Below are 23,635 nucleotides of genomic sequence, written 5' to 3' on the forward strand. Positions count from 1 at the left end.
AGGTAGAACAGAAAGAAGTAATTTCTAGCAAACTGAGTGAGCACCAGAAGTGACCATGGTTGCCACACAGAAAACACAAGGTAAAAGAACTTCTGTCTTTTCTTCCACAATGAAGAAAATGTGGGGACTTTGTCAGCAAGCAATGAAAGAAAATCTGCATGTTTACCTGGGAAAAGAACAGTTATGTTTGGCATATTCCGACTCTAGAAAACAAAATCCTTTGTTAGTAAAAATCTGTCTGATACTAAAAAACATTGGGTCTACAGCAAAATTACCTTTTCATACGTAAAACTAGATTGATTTTAAATGAAAGCTGTATGTGTTTCTGAAGACAGAACTAAAGAAATTTTTTTTATTCTCAAAGGGTATAGTCATTTTTAATGAAGAAAATTGCATACAATTTTAGGCAAGTATAGGAAGTACAACCTTTGTTTGAGGAGAGAAGGAAACTGATACATAATTTAAATAATCTAGTTTAAATTGGTGGATATTGAACAAATCATTGCACACTTATTTACAGTATAAATCTTATGTAAAAAAACTAACAGAGGAAAAAAGGTCAACAAAAAAATTTTTAAATTAATGACAAGCAAATTATCCAAAACAATGTTTCACAGAAAACTGAACAAAATGTCAGTCAAATAGAACTCAATATAATTTTCATGAAATTGGAGAGACAATCAAGTTCACCACACTTGGAGTTAATAATAACCAATATGAGGAACTTATATGGTAGTTACTGATGGTTATACAACAAAAGAATGACACTGATAAAAAAATAATTGTAGAAATTAGTTTCCTGACACCAATAAGAAAGAATTCTTTCCAATGAAGTAAAATACGCAATCAATCAACTTAAGCAAGGATATTCTCACGGGAAAGATGGAAAGACTACAGCAGGAATTACACTATAGTTAATGACCTCGAGAAAAGTGTAGGTCACAGGATAAATATTTTAAAAAATTTTAGGATATCTCATCATCTACTTGTGAATAATAGTTCAACAGAATAAAGTGCCATTGATTAGGACATGCCATTCAGGCCTTGCAAATGGCATAATGGAGCATGGATGGAGAAGCTATGTCATCCTAAAAGTTTTCTTCAAAAAACAATCCCTCCTGAGTGCATAAATGTAAGTCTTCATTAGTGACTTTGCAGAGAGACTTTATAGCAGTTGTCGATCAGGTTTGCTAGCTTTAAGTGAATTTTCTTTTAATAGGGAGGGATACATAAATGGATGATGTCTTTCTTTTTTTATTATTGTCTTGAAGTTATTTTATCCCATCATAAAAAATGCTAAATTAAAGTGAAACAGGGAATGTCAGTAGCATTCTAGAAAAAAAATTAATAGCAAAACACGCACTTTTGTCATTTTCTCTTAAACTCTAAATCCACTGTTTGGCTGGGGTTTTTTTAAGAACAGAAAAGTTGGAGGCTCTCCCCTCAATGAAATGGGGTCATTTTAGACAATAATTTATAGAAGAGATGGACAATAACAGTCCACATCGGAGAGTTCATAGTTGCAGTGTTCATCTGGTCTCTGATGTTTACACCAGGCAAAAGTGCAGAAACAAAAGCCTTCAGCAGCCCCTCAGTGGGAGCAGGACAGGTCTGGTCCTTGTGAGAACATCAGCCCTCCTGCACATCCCACTGCAACACCCTGCCTTGGCTCCTACCTTAGGGTTTCTAACACCGGGGTGATGAGGTAGTCAACAGGACTGAGGTAATTCACATATGATATGTAATGTTTCCACTCATATTTATTAGATACCATAGATAAATCAATTGGCATTAATTTCAGGCAGTTCTAACTGAAAGAGGAATAGTCAAAAAGCACCAGCAACTTCATGGGCTGTTACTTCAAATGATGTCCATCAAAATTCTTTACTGCACTGTAACTTGCATTTTTTACTACTCTCCTTGTAATATGTATGAGAGTTGGAGTCACTGGATGATTAGGTCACTATTTTGCTTAGGTGGACATCACACAAACTGTGATTTTCTCCCCTCTTAACTCAAATGTTCTTCTACACTTGTCCTGTTTAGGCAAGCGGTAGTGACAATTGCTGTTATACAATCCACATTTTTCTGCTTGCCAGTGAAGATTGTAATGTTATAGTTCCTATAATATGAAATGTTTTGGGATCACAGGCATAAGAGATAATAATAATAATTAAGAGAGAGTGGGGAAGGTAACGATTTTGAAATTACTTATCCAGGTTTTGCATTAGCCACATTGAACTCTTCTATCTTTTCTACCTTTCATGGTTCTCCCCAGAACATTTTCACAAGAGAAGGACTATCCTATGATCACTGAGACAGAAACCAAAGAAATGGTTCACGTAGAAATAGTTCACAGAAACAGACACCATGGCAAAAGCACTGACAGAAAAATATTTATACATTTATACAGTGGAAGAAGATAATGACACACAGTTGACAGAAGGATAATGATATCTGCACTGCAAGATAGGTAACACATTTAATGATTATATGTATTTTAGTAAATTTCTATGCTTTTCATATTTTGTTATTAATGCAAGTTTGAATATATATAAATACATATAAATGCATTGACATATATGCTGAGTATAACTGTTGACTGAATCAGAAAGATCTCTTATACTCTCAGACTTGACAAAATTTTAGTCCAGATGAAGAACAAGGGTAATCATAACAAAGTCATAGGATGAAAAGATATTTTATTGAATTGAGTTTTTGTTACTATTGTCTGGACTATTTAATGGTTTCTGTTTAGAACTGGGGATTTCCATTTAACAAGTTTGATAAGACATACCAGAATAGTAAGGAATTGAAAACCAAAGATTCTTTTGTCTTTTCTTCTAAGTTTGTTACAAGCAAAGCTTTGATTATACATGTCTATCACATCTATCACACTATACTTCACAAAAAGATTAAGACAGAACCTAACTTGGAGTAATTTCTGCTTAAGGCATATCCATGAAACAGTATCCATGCAAGTCAGCTGAAGATCTTCATCTCCCTTCATCTCCCTTCTCCATTTACAGTGTCCATATTTCACTAGAGGTTTGTTCTTGATTAATATTTTAAGAATCTGAGAAGATCAAATGGTTTTATTACCTTAAATTTTTAAGGGCACTCCAATGTGGTAAGAACCTCATGCTCTCACTGGAAGCTTAAACCAAAGAGAATTAATTATCTTTGAAAACAAAATATTAAAAATGTTGTTTTCATATTTGTACACTTCAAACCTGCAGAACACATGCTATGTGTTAATGTGAAGCACTGATTATTCAACATGAAAAGTCATTCCTTTAGCAGATGTTTTTTGACTGTTGGTCCAAGAAATCAGTGTTGCAGTACCAGTCCTCTGAAGGTACAGCAGAGTGCAATGTATAGTTAAAAATATTTCATAGCCAGGGAGTTTCACCTTTGAAATATATCTCCTGGCTGCATAAAATGACCATATGAGAGAAAGATGTGCTTCAGCAGTGCATGTGAGTTACTCTGCTTCTTCATAGCTGACTAGTTATTTGAAATGATCAGTCTCCAGACAGAAGGAGAAAAAGAGTTGAAGACAAATGATTACACCAGCAGCTAATCACCCATAAGTGAAAATATTTACTTTCTTAAACATCGACCTTATGATCCAAATGAGGTAAAAGACTGAAGGGAAGCAAAAATAATATAATGTGACACAATAATAATATAAGACAAAAGTAATAGAATAGAAGATACTAATTATTATGTTTTGTAGCTGTGTAGCAATTTCAATTCCCTTTTTCTTGGAATTCTTGGCAGTTTTAGGACCAGTAGAGGACCAGTATGTTTCAGTGAAAATGGGTATTTTGATAAAAGGACTTGAGCCTTGTGATCAAAGAAAAAATATTAGAAACATATCTTTAATTTCACAGCAAGCTTTAAGTGACTCACAGAGCCACTGTACTCTGATTTTATCTGCTTAGATGTCAATGGGTAAAAAATCTCATAAAGTCATCTACGCTACTTCAGTGTAAAATTGTTGTTGAGGAGATAGATCAGGTTCATAATTTCATATAAATTGTTTTTATTTGTAATGGAACCATGTGACCTACTGAGAAACGTACACTTGTTGTGGATCATTTAACACAGCCATCTGTACATTTCTTAAGAATGAAACTGTCATCATAGTGTGACTTTTGTTCAGGATATCAATCTGGTTATTATGCCTTGCCTTAATTCACTCTTACAATAAGATCACGCTTGCACTTGGCAGATGAAATAAGGAATAATGAGGTACTTAGAGAAATTAGATTTCTACATTATAATATAATCAGATTTTAATGAAACAAGTAATATATACCATTCATACCATTTTGGTTTGTGATAAAGCTTACTGGATTAACATGAGATTTGTTTTGGTGACCATGAAGAACAGAAATGATTTATTCCTTGAGGTAAAATGCTGCCTTATCTGCGTAAAATCTATTACAGCATTATATACAGCCTTTATTATTTCTCTCCTATTGGATAATTGGAGGTCTGTGGTATTATTTAAAGTGATGAAGTAGCAACCCTAGCTCATTTTACACTTTTCAATTTCATGCTTGTCTTCTGTAAAATCTTTTCCATAAATTAATGTTCAAAAGAACATAGATGCAGCACAAAGTAAAAAACTTAAATACATATTGATTAAAATTGTATCCAGAGTCAATGAGACTACAATTTCTGATGAATGTGTGTTACCATTCAGTGTAAGCTTTTTTTCTAAGGCACATGTTCTCACAACACTGAACTTAATCAAGCCAAGTTAGAAACAGGAAAACCAGCAATAAAACTTCAAGAGAAGTGGCTGAATGTTTGCAACAGTGACTGTGAGTTTAATTGCCATGATTAAGTCTATGTTACATATAAAATACTCTTGACCTATGTCCTCTTTTCTTTCACGCAAATACAAAAAAAGAAAGAAAGCAAATATGAACACTCAGGTCTTAGCATGAGTTTTCCCCAAAGAACTTCAGGAACTTGACTGCGTCCTATGTTTAAAGGTGAGCCATTGTAGGCTCACCTCTAAGCAATGCTTGGAAATACATCTCCAGAGGGAAAATCAGATCTTAGATGTGTCCTCTAGAGGTGCCATCTCCCTTTAATGGTCTCATACAGTGCTTAAGACCTTAACTACTGTAGAAAAATACATTGTATTACCATAATTGAAAATAATCCCATGTGTCTATAGCTCAAATATTTTCCCAGTATAGATGGTTACAAGAAAGTACAGATTGGGAAGAGAAAAAAGCTTTAAAAAGACTGTATAGAAACAGGCACTTGTCTTACCAAGGCAGAGAACTCTTAGCGATACAAATGGACTAGCCAGTTACTGGGCTAATGAGCAAAAGAATTTTCAGAAACTGCAAAAATCATAGTAGCTGATGTTCCCTCACGGATTTGCAGACTTCTCTTGGTATCTTTTGTTGTTGTTGTTTTCAAAGCCTACTGATTTGCAGGATCCATGCCTCCTTACCTAAGCAGATATTTTTGGTACACTCTTTGCAGGAGCTCATACTGATTCTAAGTTGTTCAAATTATTTTTTTTTTGCATTGTAACTGGTTTAAGCAGTACTTCAGATTCTGCCAAACTCCAGTTAAACCTCTGTCACTATCCTTGTAGTAACCTTCCCATTGGAACTATCTCTTTGCTGCTTGGATGAGATGAAAACATCATTTTAGACCGATAATATTTTGTTTATATATCTCATTACCATAAGCTCTGGCAGAGTTATGTAGGGAGATTCTCCATTTGGCTTTTTTTGCATAATAAATATGACTTACTTTAGTTTTTCTTTCACATTTGGGCCTAAGAGGCACTTGGAGATTAAAGTCCGCCAGAAGAGGCTTTGTCATCCTAACATTTGTAAACCAATATTTTGCACAAATTATAGGTGAAGGCTAATTACTGACTCATAAAATTGAAGCTTGTAATGATACATTTTTTAAAAAGTAGTTTGGGTAAGCATGCAGAAGGACGTACACTTGTCAACAATATCAAGGATTTGGAACAAAGGTGTTTGAAAAGGTTGTGAGAAAGTCACAAATGGGACTAGAGGGTCAGTTAAATGCTCTGTCAGGGTTAGGTGGTATACTGGGTAGTTTTTCACCAAAAACATCCTGATGGGAGGCTTGTTTATGGTGTATAAGTACTATAAAAATTAGAACTCCTCCCTCTACACCGAAGCCCAGCTATTCTGCACACCATTAATCTCTCAGAGAAAAAAGTAATGATAGTCAAAGGCTGCAGATCAAAGCCACACAAATCTATAATGGAAACAGATTTTACAGTGAAAATAATTAGCCTGAGGAAATCTGGAGGGAGGAAATGGTTTCCATTGATGATATCATCAATGATCAAGTGTGTAAATAGCATAAATGCCACTTTGCTATATACTGCCTGCTTATTCATAGTTTAGACCTCTAATTTGCCTATTTAAGCAAATTAGCAAATTAGCTTTTTTGTTGTTTTTTTTGTGTTTTTTTTGTTGGTTTTGTTTTGTTTTGTTTTGTTTGTTTTGGGTTTTTTTGTTTGGTTGGTTTTTGGTGGGGTTTTTGTTGTTTGTTTGTTTGTTTGTTTGTTTTTGGGGTTTTGTGTGGTTTTTTTTGTTTTGTTTTTTTGTTTTTTGTTTTAGTTTGTCTAAATCAGTTCTTCAATTACTACCAGGAAAATAACTTATCTACTTTCTTTTGTTTTCTAAAGCCCACACTGATGATTTTCTTCTTTTATATAAAAGAAAACCTCTCTCTCTTTTCAATTTTACCAGAAATAATTCCCACATTTACATTTTACTTTGAAACATTCCTTTCTAGTTTCTGTATTGTGTCTCTAAAGCTGTCTATTTGCATTGAACTTTGTCTGCCAATTATAAATCAAAATTGATAAACCTGAATTATGTGACTCTTCTTTTGTAATAATGAGTCAATTTTTTAATTCTAAGCTTTAATCTCTTCTTTACTTGAATTTAAATAAGTCATCAAACCAAACCATTAAATAAGTAATTTCAGAATCCGTAATTATATGTTTCAATATTTATTGGTAGTGTTGTGATCACTTTTCTATTCAAAGGATTTTTTTTAAAGTACACTTGTATATCAACAAAGGGGAAAAGGACAGAGAAAGGAAACAGAAGAATAATAAAAATATGTAAGAAATCATATTCAAAGGTGTCCTTCTGCCCCATTTCCATACTGAGAAAACAAGAAAAGTAACTGAACAGAAGGAAGCACTGTTTCACAGTGAGGGTAACCAAGGCACAGGTTGCCTAGAGATGCTGCAGATTCTCCATCCTAGGAGACATTCAAAAGCTGTGCAGATGCAATCCTGGGCACCTGGCCCTAGGTGGTCCTACTTGAGCAGGAGGTTGGACCAGATGACCTCCAGAGCTCCCTTCTAACTTCAGTCATTCTGTGGTTCTCTGACTTTATGTCATTGGTTTGCAGCTCAGCTGAAGCAACAATGCAATTTGTGATTTGAGTACAATAAAGAACGTACAGCGAAAGAGAATATTTTGTAAAAAACACAACCATACTGTTTCTATCCAACCATCATTAGAGAAATAAAAGATTAGGAAAACTCATTTGAAAACTGCAGAAGCTAGATCAGGAGAAATAGGTTTACTAACCACAGCAACAACTTCCATGCTCCTCTTGTGAATAGTGGCTGCTCTTGAAGTGGAAGTCAAGGGTAGTATTTAAAGAACTACATGAGTTGGAGCAGATAACGGAGGCAGGAAAATATATGGTCAAGTCAGCAAAGTCTGATATTACAGAAACTTCTTTAACTGACAAAAGGGATTGGTAGTGATCCTGTAACCTGCATGTCTAATGTAGCGTAAGCTCGTGCAGTACATTTTGTAGCTGTTTCCATTGGTTGGGATTTGGAAGACAGGCTGCATATGTTACTCACTCTAAGCCTTCCAGCAAAAGAACATCTGAGAAGGTAAATAGCTCATCCATCTCCCACATTTTTAGCTTTAACCAACAAGGACAACCCCTGTAGCTGTGAAACAAGCTCTGGTAGTGGGGAACATGTGAACAGGTTGTGACAGCAACTATATAAATGCAAGGGATAACTGACATGCATGAATGAGAGATAATAAGTGTGAAATCAGTCAGCATTGCAAAACAAAATATGTCATGTAGCTACATTTTGACAAGTGGCACAGAGCTGCACTAGAGCAACACAACAGTAGAAAGGTGATGGTTGGGTTGACACCACCGGAGATGATAACACTCAAGGTTGGATATTATTAGAAACTACATGGCTCTAACCTGCTTTAAGGACTGTCACAAGATCAGCTTTATCAATTCTTAATCAAGTCACAAATGTTATCTTCTGATGAAAGGTCCAGCTACCATTGAAGGATTGGAATAGGAAATTCATGGCTTTTTGTCACAGGGTTGTGGGAGAGATGGGTAAGATTATCTAAGAAAGAACTCACTGTGGGATTGAACCAATCAACACAGCAGCTAGTACAATGCTCCACTGCATAAAGATTTGGCCTTTGATGTAATTTTAACAACACATGATAGAACATTAGCACTATCCCCCAGTCTGCAGGGATACACCTCCGTGTATCCTAGTATCCAGGGATACAAGGAGGCACTGAACTTCCTCATGGTCAGTTTTTGCAAGGTATATCTTCCAAATTACAGGCTTATTTGATAGCAAACTGACACTCTAGCTATTGGTCTTTATAAGCCATATCAGTGAAGTATTTTCTTCTAGCTAAGCAGTTCACTCATAAAGCCTGCCTCATATTCAGTGTGTTTCAGAATTGAGGTTCATAAAGTATTTTTAAAAGGTCCATGCTATGTTAAGAATAGTGGTCTATGATTTGTCATTGACCTTGATTTTCATTAAATATCAACAGGGCATATACTAGAATGAAGAAATAACATGACTTGATGAGACCAGAATAGACCTCACTGGTGAGCTTTCTGTATTCAATATATACTTTATGAGCCCTGTAACTCAGAGTAAAGTACAACAAAAGTGACAGTTGTCAATTATACAATTTCCTTCTAACCCCTATAAGTAGGGATTGCTTTATGTCCTGAAAAATGGAAATTTAAATTCCTTTCAAAATCTTGTCTTTCTTTTTTTAATTTTATTACTTACACCCTTATTTTTATGAATGTATTTAACAATTTTTATGATAATAATGTGTTTTGGCTACACTGCCTCTTAAGGAATTAAATTTCCTGGTCAAACTGTGTGTTCCAAATACCCTGTTTTCCCTTTGTGCTTCACATGAGACTGTTTTCCAATTTAGCATTATTGACACCCTCATCTTTGAGCCCCATCCCTTTCTCTATTATCCTTTCAGAGCTGAAGTGAAATCTAATGAATAAAATGTGCCAGTGGGGGGCATGCTCTTGACTTTATATGGTCCTGTTAAAATATTGCTATATTGTTATCTGTGATCATGCTCTTTGTTCAGTTGAACATACTGTGTGGAGGCCTTCAATATGTTGTTCATAATAGAATGCACTTTTAGTTTCCAGATCCTAATATCTCTCTGCTATCAAGTTACTGAAATGGCAATAAAAAAAATTTTCTATTATTTCATCTATTTACTGTAGGGTACAGATCACTATTCAGATGTCTAAGTTTTTCTGATCTGCTTAGCAGTTCTGATCTAGTTAACAGTTCAAACATTATCCGTGTTTTACAACTCCTTGTCTATTATCTCTCTGATTTTGATCCCTGATTTAAGTAAATCTCCACCTCCATTCCTTAAATGAACCCCAAGTGTTTATTTAATGTCTAAAGCTAGTCTTTTTAATCTATCAGCTCCAATATTCCACTATCATGGTTAAGAGGATGAACTGTTTCTTCTCCTCTGCCTATTGCTTAGTCTCTTCAAGAAAGTGGTATTATTCTCCCTTTCTCCACTAATTATTTCTTTACTTCTTACAGTGCTTGCTTGCTTCAATCCATTGAATTTTCTTCTGTTCACAGCATTTAATTACTATAAATGCTTTGTGTTTACTCTTTCTGCTGTCCTCTTTTCATCTTTATTTTAACTGCATTAGTTTCTGTCACTTCTGGGTATTAAGATTTAATAAAGCATTTCTGTGAGTAAGCAGAGAGTATTTGTATTTTACAGTGAAGTGAATTTTCTGGATTTTGTTGTAGGGAATGGATTAATATTGCTTTTCTGAAAATATAACATGATGACAGGTACTTACATTACATGGCAGATAAACGATGATGATACCCGTTTTCCACTTTTCTGGCTGTACTATTGATCTTTTTTATCAGCACTACCAAAAAATACCTAGCTATTCAGTATGTTATCTCCCCCAATTAGGTGAATCTCATTAATCCTATCTTGTATGTTATCTGTCTCTGAACTTGTAATACTTGAATTCAGTCCTGGAAAATTGTTTACAGCAATTGAACAAGATAGTAGAACAATAAAAAACAAGTTTGTATTCTGCATTTCAAAATCACATGTAGAATCTTTTTTCTTCCTTTCTGCTAGAGGCAACCCCTGGCCTTGTAGCATTTGTAGAACAGTTATCATTATTATGGTAAGGAACCAAAGGAAATTCTACCTTTTTTTCTAAAATTAAGTATGACCAATGTCCGGGTTTTCTCCATTCAGCAGCACTGCTCTTTCTCTCTCCAGATGTAAATGAACATTTCAGGGAGGGACTTGTATTTGTATTCTGAATCTAGTTCTCATGAATAATTAAATATTCTCTCAAGAATGTGATTTCTGAAATAATTAGAAATAACAAGTAATCAGGAAATCTGAGGAAGAGGAACAAAACTCCCTCCCATTAAACAGTGTTTAACAGTGCTGAATGCTGTTCTGCTGTGTCTCAAATCCAAGAACCTGTGCCTTTCCTGTATTATTCCTAATATTCACAGAATCATAGAATATGCCAAGCTGGAAGGGACCCACAAAGATTATCAAGTCCAGCTCCTGGCCCTGCACAGAACCATCCCCAAGAGTCACACCATGTGCCTGAGAGTATTGTCCAAACACTTCTTGAACTCTGTCAGGCTTGGTGCTGTGACCACTTCCCTGGGAAGCCTGTTCCAGTGTTCAACCACCTCTGGGTGAAGAACCTCTTTCTAATATCCAACCTCAACTCCCTTGACACAATTTCAGGCCACTCCCTCAGGTCTTGTCACTGGTCACCACAGAGAAGAGATCAGTGTCACGTAAAAAAGTCAAACAATAAATTTAAGACTTCCAATTATTTGAAAAGAAACTAATTTCTTCCATTTCTGTTCACATCCAACACTCTTCCCCCCAAGAATATAAACCAGTATTCATCAGTTCTGGATCCTATGTGTGTGTCTGATGTGGATTGAGTGCATGATTTAAAGCCAAACCCTCTCTGTGCCTCAATTTATTCTGCACAAAAAGAGGATTAATGGGGCATAATGAAGAGATTGTACACTGCAATGGGTGCCTGTAACAGATGTTATGGAAATGCAGGACCTTTGTGATTACTAAAGAAGAATAAGGACTTGACTCTTGTGCTGCCAATAAGTTACTAAGAGTTTTGCTAATCTGATTCAACAACTCCTTAAATGGACACACCATCAAAATAGTGTGTGAAGACCCCTTTCCCCAGTCACCAGGGGAACCTGATGAAGGAGACAGGATTTTATGTCTCGTTAGTCCACCTTGTAAGACGAGGTTGGGAAAGGGGTCTTCACACAGTATTTTGATGTGATCAGTTACTTGTTTTCTTCCATGAGAAGGCCATACCCTTTTTGTGAAACATGTGGGGGCCTCATCCAGTCTGTCTGCTCCCGCATCAGACCAAACTGAGATTCCTACTTCTTATGGAACATGTTGCTTTTCTATAAAAGGTGTAAGAGACATTAAAGTGATATTCTTTACCCTTCCCTTGATTTTTGCAAAAATTTAAAAGGAAAATAGTCACAAAGCAGTTCATTTTGCACATGGATAATTTTTCATTAGATAGAGATTAAGCTTAGCAATTTTAATTAGTTTCATTAACAATTTCACTGAATTTATCACAATTCTTTCAAATAAAGTTAAATATACTGTACAGTGAAAGATTCTGAATGATGTGACACTACATTTATGTATTTTTTATCAGAACATTTAATTGCACATTAAAAATGTATTAAATTTGACAGACACAAAATAAACTCTGGAGAATAAACATACTGATTTGTTTTATGTATCTTAAATGTGTGCAAAGCATAAATCCAAAACATTTATTTCACGTTGATAAGAGGTGGGGAAAGGTACTTTAGTTTCACAGCTCCCTCTGAGGAATAATTTTGTGATGATTTTGTTGGGTGTGAGGAGGTGTTTTCAGGCTACCTGCTCCTGTTGTGGGGATCCTGGATGGATGAGAGTTTAAATCATCCTCTGATATTTGGAATACTGTTCTGTGAGTGTAAGGTTATGTCTATACTGTAAACTAAAACAGGGCAAGGGAACATCTTTCAGTCCTCAGGACAAGAAGCACTGCCTGGCTGCTGTCCAGTTTATACAGCACTTGGCCGTAGGTCTCCCCTAGGCCTCACATGCCTTGCATCTGAACCCAACTCATAATGATTTGGCTGAATTACATTTTCAGTTCAAATAATATAAGGGGCTGCAGTATTACAGGGGCTGGTTTGTGGCTCATTAGAACAACACTTAAATTTTATGAAATAGAGGACATGTTGAATATCTTCATCTGTGATGTAAAGCAACCAAGGGAGCTTTTAGGATGTGCTGTCTTCTGGAATAGCTTGGGGAAACTATCAAAGAAGGGAAATAATCCTGATTCAGTCCTTTCCTGGCATAGAGAATGTCCCTGGAATCTTGAACTCCTCACCACTATTGCTTGGAGAAGAGCTTCTTCTTACTTGAGGGGATAATGGTACCAGACATTATGGTGGCCAGTCTCTTCGCGAACGAAGAACCGGGGAAGGTCTTTCCACCTTCCAGCCTGCGCATTGGATTTTTTTAGGTGAGACACAGTGTGCGCGGAACTGAGCCCACCCTTAAATCCTGAGGTTCATCTGCCGGGGCCAAGCACGCTTGGACGGTGGCAGCGAGGTCCTCAGGACGTAGATGGATTGCCTTATGGGCTAACGAGCTCCATCTGCCCGGGGAGGGGCCCCGACCGGGAATCGAACCCGGGTCTCTGCAGTGACAGTGCAGTGTGTTTTCCTCTACACCACCGGGGGCTCCGGTACCAGACATTAATCTCAGGGTTTCTGCATGCTTTCACCTTAGGAGAAAGCATATGTTCACAAACCCAAGCAAGACAATACATTATGGCACTTTCATTTATGTCCATAGCAAAGGGTGGAGCACGTACCAGAACAAGCCTACTTGCCTACTTTTCAGACTCCTCTCCCTTTCCTGAAAGAAAGTTTTAATGGTCAACATTCCCATATTATGCTGTTTTAAAGAACTGTAAGTAGATTTTGGTAAGATGTTCTCTTTCTGTGTGAGAATCTGTGAAAGAATATGCTTATTTGAAAAATATTTTCTGACCTCAGAGGAAACTCCCTCAGACACAGTCTCTTCTCAGTCAGGTGCTGGGAGTTAGTTCAGCCTTTAACCAATTTTAAAATATGTGCAAACATGTTCTCAAAGGAAGACCTAATGCTCCTCTTCTTTTTTTTTTTTTTTTTTTTTTTTTTTTTTTTTTTTTTAATGTCAACAAAAGCCTGCAAATGTCTGAAAGAATTCAGAGCTCTAAACAAGATTTTATCCTGTCAAAATCAGTCACCCCAGACATAAAATGTCAACATTTATTGATTTTTATGAAAAGAATCTTTTCTCTGAGACTAGCTGGTGCTCCATGAAGCAGCTGGAGCTTCAAGGGAAAATGACAGGTACTTTGATTTGAACAAGAGAAATGAAAGATCCTAATGATTCCAGACATTGTAGAGGCCTTACCTCATAAATAGGTCTGATTAATTTTTAGTCCTTTCAGCAGGGCTGAGTAATTTCAATCAAAATGATAGCAGAAAAAACCCCATTGTTTTTTCTCTTTGCTGTTGAGTGGCATCACTCATTCTTGAAATAACTTTTGTGTGAGCGTAAAAATTTTCGAACAGACCTGTAGAGCTGTAGGCATGATTCTCTAAATCATTCATTGATGACATTCGGACTCTGCATATGGGCTATATTGCAGAATTGAAATCTAAGGAGTTTTAGCAAGTCCTTAATTTTCACTAATGACATTGAAAACATGTCATTTCCTGGGGAAGGATTTGTGGAGTCCCATATAAACCTTGTGTACCAGACACTGTTCTGAGACTTTCAGAAGACTTTTTGCCTCTGTTCAGCTCCTTCAGAACCATAGAATTAACCACAATATCCAATTTTAAAATTACTCTAATTGTCATTCTTTGGATGTACACTGGATGCCCATTAGTGTACCTTTTTTTTTCTTCTTTTTTTTTTTTCCTTTTATCATTGAATCAGAAAGTCATGGAAATACTGTTTTTGAAAAAATATCCAGTATTCAGGGATGCTGAGTTGCTTTTTAATCATTGCATTTAATTGCTTTGTGTGAGATCCTTATTAAGCACTGGTCTCATCATTTGGACATTTAAAGGGTCCAAGTGGATACTTTAGGATTGATGAGCATCTCTCAGCAAACAATTCCAAAACATGAGAAGTTAATATCTATTATCATAAAATCAGTTATTAAGTTCTCTTTGATGTCAGATCCCTGACATATCCTTTTCTTTTCCTTCATGCTTGGAGACTTTTTAGAGAGATACGTTTTGCTTGAGTGGAAATAAATATCGAATACATATTACTGCATCTTAAAGTTGCTTTTCTCAAACATTATTAATTCTACAGTAGAATCTGTTACAGCTTAAGGCAATAATTCATATATCCACACTTAAAGCTCCTGGCCTGCTTAAAACCCATGTGGCCTAACTGGACTGCATTTTACAGTTAATTATATCCAAGCTAAATTAGAGCATGTCTGTTTAAGCTGTATGAGAATAGATTTCTGTCATCTAGATTCAGAAAGTTTCCTCTCAAGTTTTTGTCCTTTTCCTTAATGTCAGAGTTCCTTTCCCATTTCCCTCCATACATTTAAGAAAGGATCACTTATCTGTTTCTCAGGGTTGTTCATTGCAACATTTGTCAAAGTGTCATTGTGCGACTTGTACTACTATTTATCTGTTGCCAATTCTGTATTTTTCTTTTCATAGTTGAGTGTACCATTTCCTAACAAAAAAGGAAAATGTTGCTACTAGAGAGAAATAAAAGAACCCTTTTTTGGCCATAACAGGTTTTTTTTCATTCCACTGAAAGAAGCAATGCAAAGATAATTTTTCTAGGTCACCCCTTCATTTCCTACCTTCATGACTTCCTAGTTTATACAGCAGCAAAAATCAAAGAATTTGTCTCTGCATTAAAGAGCACTCATGACCTAGCTCCACCTACCTTGCTGCTTCTCTTTCCACTCCTGAAAGTCCTGCTAATCAGTCAAGTTTGTTGAATTTCATAATTTGGTTGTTCTTTTTTTCTAAAATACCCTAAGGAAACATTCCATGCTTAGACTGCAATTCTGTTAGGAAAGTGATGGGTAAAACTGCCCATATTTTTCTCTATGATTCCTTAAACTCCCTCTTTATGTTGTTGTTTTCTGTCATTTATGCTTAGATCATAAGCTGTTGGAAACAGGGATGTTGCTGAAGCAGAGACTGTGGTCCCTGGCTAGATCAATCATTAAGTAATAATAACTCCAGCTGAAGCAAGAAGTTGAATAAAAACATATAGATAAAATGTAGTAAAAACTACTAATTTAATTTAAAAATGGGTCCTTTTGATTTGTCTATTAGCAATTTTATAGGACAAAAAACAAGTCTCTGTTTTTCTGAGCAATTTTCTCATCCCAGCTAGTTACTGCTGTGTTTCATGCTGACCATTTATATAATCTTTCCTCAAGAAGGAGTTGCTCATATCACTACATCACTTGTAATTGCTTAGCCTTCCATTTAGTTTTAGCAAAGCTTCTAAGAGCTTGCAGAGAAGCGATGCCAAAGAATTTCAGAAGAGCCAGGCTGAAATGTGTAAGGATCTAATCTGGCTAATCTGAGCACCAAACCGAATGGACAAATAATTTAACAAAAGGGGTGAAGGATGTCTAGCTCAAAGTGGCATCAGTCCAGTAAGAAATGAAGTCCAGCAGATCCAAACAAAAGATGAAACATGTCCTAAAGGCTAAAAAAGCTCAACTGGATCAAGCCAAAACCAATATGCAGATCTTCAAATAAGAGATGATGGGACTACCTCACAAAGTCTGGCAAGAAGGAAACTATGATTCTTTTGAAGAAGTGAAAAGTGCTCACGATAAGTAGAGCAGAAGGAAAGAGAGTCAGCAAAAGTCCTGTGTTCATAATGAACTACTGTAGCAGGCAGCTGTACTTGAAACTGTGTGGGGACTCATCAACAATGATATTGGGATGAGAAATGTTAATTACAACTGAACAGCCTCCTGTTTTGGCAGAAATCCCAGGACAAAGTGCTGGCACTTGGCCTGTGAAAGTGATATTTTATGCAACCTCTAATGTTAAAAAATGTTATAGTTTCTTCATTTTCATATATTGATTATAGATGAAGTGAAAACAGATTTTTTTTTTCTTTTAGATAGAATCTCATGATTTTATGGGAATTAGAGTAGCAGGCTGATGGTGAAAAGTGTGAGTTTTCTCTTCTCTGGAGCTTAAAAAAATTTAGCTGTTGTTTAAACACCAAGTGTAATACCAAGGTGAAAGTCAATTCAGTGATCATCATATTGGGACTGTGGTAGATACAAATGACTTCACTAATTTATTGGAGAAAAATCATTACTTTACAGAATTTGTAAGTGGCTTCTAAAGGCAATTATACTCTGAGCAAGCAAGTTACCAGTAGTCCTGAGACACAAGAGCTCAGCCTATGCCTGAGTAGCATACTCAGAGTTCTCACAGAAACTTGATTCCACAATCCCACAGAGTTTTGCAAGAGGGACAGACTGCCACCAGGATTTCACTGGCAGTTCCATTGCTCCGTGACTTAGAACACAATTTGTACAGGACACACTTTCCTTTTGAAATTAAACATATTTGGCTAAGTGCCTGTAGAAACATCAGCTGGGTTGGAAGTACCTATTCTCTGTGAAGTTCATCAAGATTTAAAACACCTTCAGATTCCCCATCAAGATATAACAGGACTTTGAGAACTGGGGAGACATGTTTTCTAGAATTGCCAGAGTCCTTGGGAACAGTGCTGACTTTGGTGATTTCAAATCACTGAAGTTTTCTTGATTGTTTGTTTTATGGTTTGTGTTTTTTTTTTTCTTTATTATTTTAATTTGAACACGTGTTCCCTCTCTTACCAAAGGGGTATAGCCTACCTCATTCTCAGCCTCATTTTCTCAGTATGTTCTATTTGTAAAAATAGAAATTCCTTAAAGAGACTGGTGATGAAATCAGGAACTTGCTGGAGTATGTGATATGGAACTTTGCAGTTAATAATTATTGTTAGCAGTTCAGGTCAGGCATAACTTTCTTCTTCTTCATCCTTAGAAAAGCTTTCCTTCAATATTATACTAACCTACCTGCTTTACCATTAAACACTCATTGGACTTGAATGCTTAATTTCAAATTTCTCCTGAAAATCATCAAGGAATCACAGAATCATAGAATTAATTGGGTTGGAAGAGACCTCTGAGATCATCAAGTTCAACCCTTAATCCAACCCCACTGTGATTACCAGATCACGGCACTCAGTGCCACATGCAGCCTCGTCTTAAAAACCTCCAGGGATGGTGAATCCACCACCTCTCTGGGCAGGCCATTCCAGTGCCTGAATGCAACACTGTTAGAGCTATTCCACACTATATAGATTAAAATTAAATATTTATTAAAGCAGAAGAGAGTCTGATGACCTTAACTGAATGTCTGGGCAATCACCTTGCTGGGGGAGATCAAGTTCAAATTACTTCATAATTTATTAATGTGGGTACCACTCAGTGTATTGGAACAATATAAATTGAAGTACTGAGGTAAACTAAAACTCTAAGAACATGGGTTTTTTGTCACTAGAACTCTATACCAACAGATCTGAGGAGAGACAAATACTTCCAGGATTGGAAAAGGCCACCTGAATTAAACAAAGTTGCCCCATAACTTCCTTTTTTCCTAAACATGTACTCGAATAAATGTAGCAGAACAGAAATGTAGTAGAACTGTAAGAAAACAGAGATTTTAAGACAAGCAATAGCAGATAACAAAAGAAAAGAATGTATGCATAGTAAAACTGGAAGCACTCAATAGCACTAAGACTTCAGTTATCAATTTATTTGTCCATGCAGTTAATTTAAATTTACTGTCCTTAGTGTTACATAAACTATGGAAATGAGTGTAATGTTTTAACTGCCTACATATATTTTCAATTTTGTATTTTGCAGAATTCTTCATTCACTTTTAGCAAATACTTCCCTACTCTCCAAGTGCAGTTCCCTAAGTGGGATAGTGGGTTCCCCTGTATTTCTGTTTCCAGTCCTCCCTATTAACTTTTCTATGCCAATAACCATGATCAGCAAGCAATGTCATAGCAAAGGAAAAACACCTCTTTTAGGCAAATACTGCAGATCCTCTTTTTGGCCTGTAAAATGGCATTACAGCCAGTTCTCAGATCATTTCCAGCTCACCAGCTGGATAACTGGCACAAATCAACTGGGATGGGCTCAGCTGTTGCAGACCTTGCCAGTAAATTTGTTGCTGTATTAGTGGAGCTGTTGGCTAGGGTTGAAAAGGTGGAGGAGGACAATAAAAGGGCAAGAATGAGGCGGAGAACAATGAATAGCAGCCAGATGGTTGTAGTGGTGCTAGCCAGGAATAACAGTTCATGAACACTGGTTGATATTAGTTATTATATTGCTGTCACTCCTATAAATGACTTTACAGTGGATACCTCTCCGTCATGGGTCTTGATTTACAGTTTAAGTGCCAAATGTTGTGAAGTATGAATAGCTGTTCTTGACAATAAGGACCGTTAGAGATCCTAAGCAGAAAAATTTCTTATGGTAGGAGCCATGGATGAAAGATTGCTGTGTGGATGGGGGTATAAGTAATTTTTGTCCTATGTCAACTTCATGCAGTTTCTATGCTATTTTTCTACTCAAACATTATGGAGTTAAAAAACTGAGCTAATAAAAGCCAAGAAAGTTTTGTATAAACATGTGAACTACATGTGAATGATGTAATCAGAATAATCACACTGATGCCATTTGCAGCTGGAGTAACTAAGGATTATTTTTAGAGGGATTAAGAGGGAGTGTGCTGGAAGATACTAAAATATTTTTGATGTTGCAGTTATTTGAGCCTAACTTCTGTACGTTGACTTTGCTAAAAAGTCACTCTAAAGTTGGATAAAAATTAGCTATCAAAGTTAGTCACAGCTCCATAGCATCCTAGATATCATATCTACTAAACGTAGTTTTTCAGTGTTATGAAAGCAAAGTAAAGTGGGCATTTAAAGCCTGCAGATTATATTCTGATTGTTGCCACGGGTTAAAATGTCAAGCAGAATGGAACTACTTCATTTTTAAAAAGGTTGAAATTATAAAATAAGTGTGATAGAAGTTAGATGAAAATTTGTGGATGCTGGGACAAGCCTACCATTCACAATAAGTTTAAGACGAGGCATAGAAAATGCATTTCCTTTTACCTGAAACACTAGAATCCTCTACCCAAAACATAGATCAAGTGGAAGACTAAAGGGGAAATGGATACTAGAAATTTACTGGATATCACTTGATAAAAGTGTGTTTCAGGAACATTCAAACAACCTTCAAAAACAGAAAAAAAAAGCAGACAAAAGACAAGTAGGAGTAAGAATTACATGTTTAACATTGGTAGAGTTCTATGTAGAATGAAACTTGAAACTCTGGTCAAAGAAATAAACTTTTATTGTTTAAATGTAATGGTGTGTAAGAAAATAGTATTTTGTGTGCATTCTTTGTAAATAAACAGGTCTGGATCAAAGAAATATCTGACTTTATATCACCAAATTACTTCTTGGTGTTGAAAAATTCTGAAAGACCCATGTACTGGCTAACTCCAAATATCAATAGAAGCTAAAATGTCATGACTGTTCCATACCACTTTTTAAATAGCTCATTTAAAAATAAACAAGTAATAACAACAACAAAAAAACCCCAAACCAAAACAAAACAAAAACTCTCGCAAAAACATTAAGACACCTTGACAGAGCTTTCTATTTCCTTCAGAGCTTTAGTTCAGTTTCTTGGATTGCTTTATATTCCCAAGGAAATACCTGGAATTTGTTTCTATTTGACATGCAATTAAGATTCAATCAAAAAATATATATCTCTTTAACCCTGGCTTTCAGCTAAGCCACAATTCTGCTTTAGATCTCTTAGCCTTAACTTTATTTCAGGCACTTTCTGAAGAAAATGTGCTTTGTGAAAAGATGTGCTAAAACATGGACTGTTTCTGATATAGATATGATATCTTAGAAACAGATAAATGGTAGATGCTGCTGAGAACTTCCTTTTGGGAACTTCACAGATCAGTTCAAAGGAAAAGATGGATAAATTTTCATATTTGTATTCTAAATTTTGAACAAGGTGATTCTATGATTGGCTGCACTACTGACTGTATTGAGAAACACAAAGAATGACTTTGTTACTATAAACAAAGCAGTTAGTACTGTCCCTGGGGATGCTCTGGAGCTGTGATAAAACTGATTCATATAAGTGACAAACCCACACGTATGATAGACAATTTCTTCTGACACCTCTACAAGCACCAGAGCAGCCACTGAATAAAGAAATGAAGCTGTCAGAGATGGACAGATTGCAGGAACATGTGGTGTTCCAGTTTCAGCCACCAAACCACATATGTAATCTTTTTGGGGAAAAAATGGAGCCACATATATTATACAAAGTGTACAATTAAATCTTTTTGACAAAAATGAGGACTGGTGAGACCCAACCTAAAAGCCAGGGGAGACAGACCTAATGAATGGGGTCTTAGTAAAGTTTTGTACTGCTAAGATAGAAAGGTCAGCTACAATCTTGACCATCTTCTAAAGACTTCTGTTGCTCCATGGAACAGAGAGAGAAGACATAAAAGTACCAGGTTTTCAAAGCGTTGAACATGTTATCTAAGTTTTCTAATTAAGGCCTGGATGCCAGGAGAAGGAGACAGCTGTACACATCTGAAATGCAAGACAGTCTATCTGTAAGCCTGAGGAAAAAAGAGAGGCTGAGGAGGGGGAATCACAATTGTATTAATTTTCTGTCCTTGTAGAATACAAGGGAAAAGGGTGAATACTTTCATAATTCAGTGAGAACTGGTGTAAAAGTCTCTATGACCCTAAATGGAGGGCAAATGAAAAGGATACTGGCATTATTCTAGATAAGAGAATGAAAGTTGCAGTGCAGAAGTGTTTGGGAATACTGTAAAAAGCCTGTCTCACAAAATACAGGCAATCACTCTGGAAGTATATAAAGAATCACAAAAGCTACATTAAGACTATTCTTAGGTGAAAATTGCTTTACCCACTTTTCAGCACCAGAATACAGGCAGACTTAGCTATAATTATGCTGTAGCCATGCTTTTACTATTTTTAAAATCACTGTGACACAAAGCTATACAATTTCCATCAAGTTCTAGGACCTCTTGAGTAGTACTTCAAATCAAGCCATCTTTCTTTCCCAAGATACAAATATTTTCTTCACAGAAACAAGATAGCACAAGACTTCTACATTTCCCTGGACTCGAGGATGTAGGAAACATGCACTTCATTGTGATGTCTGAGCAGCAAAGGTGCCAGACACTGTCAGCAGTTCATGAAGGGTACAGAGGTGGTTAGCAGGAAAGTAACACAACAGGTTGTTTTTCAAAACCTATACTAGTAATCCTGCTCAGATAATTGTAAGGGCTTTGAATTATTAACGGTCAGAATGCCTGGAAGAAAGTTGCATTTATTGCTTTTCTCCCCTGTGCTATGGTTATTTTTTCATCTTTCTCACAAATTGACAGTAGAATCCCTCCACTTCAACTAACAGCACTGAGAAAGGGGATTTTATTACAAAATTGCTGTACATAAAATCTATATTAATTGCATAAGTATGTTGGCTGCAACAAAATGTTATATGCATAAAAACAATTACCAGAAATATTCCAGAACTTTCCCAGTGTACTATAATTTTAATCTTCCTCGGGGAAAATGTTTTTTTTTTCATAATTTCATGAATTCTTAATCTGAAGTAGTATGTGTAAAAGAGGACTTCCGCAGGGAAAGGTCTGTTTGCAATTTAGAACCAGTGTAGTACAATCTTTGTGTATAGCACTGGTGTTCAGAATGCTTGTATTGTATTCCCAGAGCTCGTGCCTCATCACTGCTTGGTCTTCAAATGCAAATTTTTACAAAGAAAATTATCACTATGCAGTAGTAACATATCAATATGTATGCACTGAATTTTACTATCAATGTTCAAGTTTTGAATCATGCTCATTCAAACTATGTGATTCCAATCAAATACCATAGCCCTTCATTATGTAATTATCAACATTTGAGATTAAACCATAGGGGTTTAGCAATGTTCAGAACGTTTTCTTTTGAGGGACTGCAATACCCTCATGTGTTAAATGGGGAAGAAGCTGGTACATAAATCTGAAGAGTGCTCCAAGTTCTATTTCTATGTAGAGATCAGTATAAATCCAGTTCCGATCGGCATACCATTAGGAAAGGGTCATTCTTTATTCACTCTGACTTCTCACTACAATAAATATAGGCGCATGTGCTATGCATACTAGATAGATAGTTTTTATTTCTTGTCCTCTACATAAACATAAGGAAAGCCTTAGAATATTGTGTTATCATTACATCTATTGAAAACTTAATATTCAGTATGCCACAAGGGATAAAGCAGAAATGAAGTGACTCACACTGGCTTAAAGTTAATCTTTATAATGCACTGTATTAGTGTAAAGGTTTTAAAATATACAGCCTAACCTTTTATGCTGTGTTAGTGTTTAGCACTATTTTCAAGCTACAGCCTCTTTCCATCCCTTTAAACAAAATCCAATGTGTTATAGTTGCTAAGGTAGGAATATTTCCTAAGTTACTTTATTTTAGTTAATTTCTGCATGACACTTAGATATTAAGTACTATAAAATTATATAAATAATGAATAGCTATTTTATTAATTTGTTTGCAACCAAGCCCTGAATTGAGAAACAGAACCATTTTAAAAACTCTTGTCTTTGATTCAGTCCTATGCCAAGTCTCTCCATTTACAGCTTTGTTCATATTCTACTGTGGTTTGGTTGTAATGATGTCTGAAAACCTGATCACTGTGTTTCCCTTGTAAGGTAAATGAAACTCTCTTTTAGCTGTTCTCTTGAGATCAGAATCCCTCACCTGGGACATGCGATGATGAGATGCCTGACAAAAGTAAAATTTAAAGGGTTAATTTTATTTTTACTTTGAAACTCAAGTGCTTAGCTGATTCAGAGTTCTATTACTCTCACCACTTGAGCATTGTATAACTAGGCACACGGGAGAATACTGTAAATTTGGCACAGCAAATGGAAAAATGGCAGTATTTCAATGGCAAGCTGAAAATGAGCTGTAAG

Source organism: Empidonax traillii, unplaced genomic scaffold (assembly GCF_003031625.1).
Source record: "Empidonax traillii isolate 1590-97213 ecotype Southwest subspecies unplaced genomic scaffold, ASM303162v1 scaffold423:size1405600, whole genome shotgun sequence".
Classification (NCBI taxonomy): Eukaryota; Metazoa; Chordata; class Aves; order Passeriformes; family Tyrannidae; genus Empidonax; species Empidonax traillii.